This window comes from Oncorhynchus tshawytscha, linkage group LG14 (assembly GCF_018296145.1).
Source record: "Oncorhynchus tshawytscha isolate Ot180627B linkage group LG14, Otsh_v2.0, whole genome shotgun sequence".
NCBI lineage: Eukaryota > Metazoa > Chordata > Actinopteri > Salmoniformes > Salmonidae > Oncorhynchus > Oncorhynchus tshawytscha.
The window spans coordinates 55,202,656-55,207,655 of record NC_056442.1 but is presented as its reverse complement, the minus strand read 5'-3'; the positions used below and the strand labels follow the sequence as shown (position 1 = coordinate 55,207,655).

The 5,000-nt window shown below is 43.1% G+C and overlaps 1 pseudogene; it reads left to right on the top strand.

Annotated features, from left to right (window-relative positions):
- Window positions 1-97: 97 nt before the first annotated feature.
- LOC121839170 overlaps window positions 98-5,000 on the top strand; it is a 47,887-nt pseudogene continuing 42,984 nt past the window's right edge.

The following is a 5,000-nucleotide window of genomic DNA, read 5'->3' as shown; positions in this document are numbered from 1 at the left end:
TGAAGGGTTGAACACATTTGACCAATAGGAAAAGACCTTCCGGTTTGGACTCCTACCTCTGTATTTTTTTTGCACTGTGACAGGGGAGCTTGCGGACATGACGGGCCAGATGTCCTTATCGGTGAGAGTCAGCAATGAGTTCTGGTTTGCCGATATCCAAGATGACTGCATCCTAGGTTTGGGTTGTCCTCAGTCAAGCAGGGGCATACAGAAACTCCTGATGAAAGACCGATGGGACTTCCCAAGCAGTGGAAGAAGACAACGGCATGAATTGGTCAGAGACAGCTACACAAAGACCCCAATCCCAGATGAGAAGAAGCAGCTGAAGCTCCCCCGAAGAGGTGAGTGTGTCCCAGACACAGTGGACGTACCTTCAGAAGCTATCCGTCATGCTAACTAGGGCTGAAGCTTTAGCAGCAGGAGAAATTGGAAGCTTGCAGAGTTTGTGGATGTCTTTGCAGCACAAGATGAAGACTGCTGGAGAACCACTCTGGTCCAACACTCTATCGATACTGGTGACAGGGCATCTATCTGTTTTTTTGCCCCCATCGCTTGTCACTGGCAAAGAGGTAGTCGAGCCGAAGATCCGGGAGATGGAGGAGGTTCATAGAGCCATTCAACTCTGGTCACATTTATTCACACACATACACACAGGTGCATGCCCACAGAGTCACATTTATTCACACACATACACACAGGTGCATGCCCGCATCGTCACATTTATTCACACACATACACACAGGTGCATGCCCGCATAGTCACATTTATTCACACACATACACACAGGTGCAGGCCCGCATAGTCACATTTATTCACACACATACACACAGGTGCATGCCCGCATAGTCACATTTATTCACACACATACACACAGGTGCATGCCCGCATAGTCACATTTATTCACACACATACACACAGACACACACACACACACACACACAGACACAGACAGACACATACTGTCGTGGCCAAAAGTTTTGAGAATGACACAAATATTAATTTCACAAAGTCTGCTGCCTCAGTTTGTATGATGACAATTTGCATATACTCCAGAATGTTATGAAGAGTGATCAGATAAATTACAACGAATTGTAAAGTCCCTCTTTGCCATGCAAATGAACTGAATCCCAAAAAACATTTCCACTGCATTTCAGCCCTGCCACAAAAGGACCAGCTGACATAATGTCAGTGATTCTCTTGTTAACACAGGTGTGAGTGTTGAAGAGGACAAGGCTGGAGATCACTCTGTCATGCTGATTGAGTTCGAATAACAGACTGGAAGCTTCGAAAGGAGGGTGGTCCTTGGAATCATTGTTCTTCCTCTGTCAACCATGGTTAACTTCAAGGAAACACGTGCCGTCATCATTGCTTTGCACAAAAAGGGCTTCACAGGCAAAGATATTGCTGCCAGTAAGATTGCACCTAAATCAACCATTTATCGGATCATCTAAAACTTCAAGAGAGTGGTTTAATTGTTGTGAAGAAGGCTTCCGGGCGCCCTAGAAAGTCCAGTAAGCGCCAGGACCGTCTCCAAAAGTTGATTCAGCTGTGGGATTGGGGCACCACCAGTACAGAGCTCAGGAATGGCAGCAGGCAGGTGTGAGTGCATCTCCACACACAGTGAGGCAAAGACTTTTGGAGGATGGCCTAGTGTCAAAGAAGGGCAGCAAAGAAGCCACTTCTCTCCAGGGAAAACATCAGTGACAGACTGATATTCTGCAAAAGGTACAGGGATTGGACTGCTGAGGACTGGGGTAAAGTCATTTTCTCTGATGAATCCCCTTTCTGATTGTTTGGGGCATCCGGAAAAAAGCTTGTCTGGAGAAGACAAGGTGAGCGCTACCATCAGTCCTGTGTCATGCCAACAGTAAAGCATCCTGAGACCATTCATGTGTGGGGTTGCTTCTCAGCCAAGGGAGTGGGCTGGCTCACAATTTTGCCTAAGAACACAGCCATGAATAAAGAATGGTACCAACACATCCTCCGAGAGCAACTTCTCCCAACCATCCAGGAACAGTTTGGTGACGAACAATGCCTTTTCCATCATGATGGAGCACCTTGCCATAAGACAAAAGTGATAACTAAGTGGCTTGGGGAACAAAACATCAATATTTTGGGTCCATGGCCAGGAAACTCCCCAGACCTTAATCCCATTGAGAATTTATGGTCAATCCTCAAGAGGCGTGTGGACAAACAAAAACCCACAAATTCTGACAAACTCCAGCATTGATTATGCAAGAATGGGCTGCCATCAGTCAGGATGTGGCCCAGAAGTTAATTGACAGCATGCCAGGGTAGATTGCAGAGGTCTTGAAAAAGAAGGGTCAACACTGCAAATATTGACTCTTTGCAACAACTTCATGTAATTGTCAATAAAAGCCTTTGACACTTATGAAATACTTGTAATTATACTTCAGTATTCCATAGTAACATCTGACAAAAAAATATCTAAAGACACTGAGGCAGCAGACATTGTGAAAATTAATATTTGTGTCATTCTCACAACTTTTGGCCACGACTGTACACACATGCATGCACACACACACATAGATATCTACTAATGTATGAGAGCCAGTGACGACCCGTCATTCACGTCAGGTGGGGGAGAGTTAAAATATATACCCTACCAGTCAAAGTTTTAGAACACATACTCATTCAAGGGTTTTTCTTTATTTTTACAATTTTCTACATTGTAGAATAATTGTGAATACATCAAAACTATGAAATTGATGTATTTATTTAACTAGGCAAGTCAGTTAAGAACCAATTCTTATTTTCAATGACAGCCTAGGAACAGCGGGTTAACTGCCTTGTTCATGGGCAGAACAACAGATTTGTACCTTGTCAGCTGAGGGATTCAATCTTGCAACTTTTCGGTTACTACTCCAATGCTCTAACCACTAGGCTACCTGCCATCCCTACACTCTAACCACTAGGCTACCTGCCGTCCCTACACTCTAAACACTAGGCTACCTGCCGTCCCTACACTCTAACCACTAGGCTACCTGCCGTCCCTACACTCTAACCACTAGGCTGCCTGCCGTCCCTACACTCTAACCACTAGGCTACCTGCCACCCCAAAATAACACATATGGAATCATATTTTATATTTGAGATTCTTTAAAGTCACCCTTTGCCTTGATGACAGCTTTGCACAACATTGGCATTCTCTCAACCAGCTTCATAAGGTAGTCACCTGGAATGCATTTCAATGAACAGGTGTGCCTTGTTAAAAGTACATTTGTGGAATTTCTTTCCTTCTTAAAACCTCTAGTGACTCCCCATTCCGCATGAGGGAGCGTAATCATCGCCTGACACTAATTAGCATAATGCAACGGGCATAAATATTCCTAGAAAATATTTCTATTCTAAATCACAAATGAAATATATTGAGACACAGCTTAGCCTTTTGTTAATCACCCTGTCATCTCAGATTTTCAAAATATGCTTTACAGCCAAAGCTAGACAAGCATTTGTGTAAGTTTATTGATAGCCTAGCATAGCATTTTGTCCAGCTAGCAGCAGGTAACTTGGTCACGGAAATTAAAAAAGCAATCAAATTAAATCGTTTACCTTTAATGAGCTTCCGATGTTTTCACTCCAGACTCCCAGTTAGATAGCAAATATTCCTTTTTTCCAAAAATATTATTTTTGCAGGCGAAATAGCTCCGTTTGTTCTTCACGTTTGGCTGAGAAATCGCCCGGAAATTGCAGTCACGAAAATGGCTAAAAATATTCCCAATTAGCTCCATAATATCAACAGAAACATGGCAAACGTTGTTTATAATCAATCCTCAAGGTGTTTTTCAAATATCTATTCGATAATATATCCATCGGGACAATTCGTTTTTCAGTAGGACCGATTGGAGTAATGGCTACCTCTGTATTTTACGCAAGAATCTCTCTGGGAGCATCAGGTGACCACTTGCGCAATGTAGCCGCTTACGGCTATTCTTCAACATAAATGCGTAAAACTACGTCACAATGCTGTAGACACCTTCGGGAATACGGCGAAAAAGTAATCTGGTTGATAGCCCATTCACTGCTCAATAGGGACTCATTGGAACGCACCGCTTTCAAAACATGAGGCAATTCCGGATTGGATTTTTCTCAGGCTTTCACCTGCAACATCAGTTCTGTTATACTCACAGACAATATTTTTACAGTTTTGGAAACTTTAGAGTGTTTTCTATCCTAAGCTGTCAATTATATGCATATTCTAGCATCTTGTCCTGACAAAATATCCCGTTTAGTACGGGAACATTTTTTTTCCAAAATTGAAAATACTGCCCCCTAGTCACAACAGGTGTTAATGCATTTGAGCCGATCGGTTATAACAAGTTAGTGGTGGTATACTGAAGATAGCCCTTTTTGGTAAAATACCAAGTCCATATCATGGCAAGAACAGCTCAAATAAGAAAAGAGAAACAACAGTCCATCATTACTTTAAGACATGAAGGTAAGTCTATACGGAAAATTTCAAGAACTTTGAACATTTATTCAAGTGCAGTCACAAAAACCATCAAGCGCTATGATGAAACTGGCTCTCACGAGGACTGCTACAGGAAAGGAAGACCCAGAGTTACCTCTATTGCAGAGGAAAAGTTAATTAGAGTTAACTGCACCTCAGATTGCAGCCCAAATAAATGCTTCAAGTAACAGAGTTCAAGTAACATACACATCTCTACATCAACTGTTCAGAGGAGACTGTGTGAATCAGGCCCTCATGGTCGAATTGCTGCAAAGAAACAACTACTAAAGGACACCAATAGGATGAAGAGCATTGCTTGGGCCAAGAAATATGAGCAATGTACATCAGACCGGTGGAAATCTTCCTTTGGTCAGACGAGGCCCAATGTGAGATTTTCGGTTCCAACCGCCGTGTCTTGGTGAGACGCAGAGAAGGTGAATGGATGATCTTTGCATGTGTGGTTCCCACCGTGAAGCATGGAGGAGGAGGTGTGATGGTGTGGAGGTGCTTGCTGGTGACACTGCTGGTG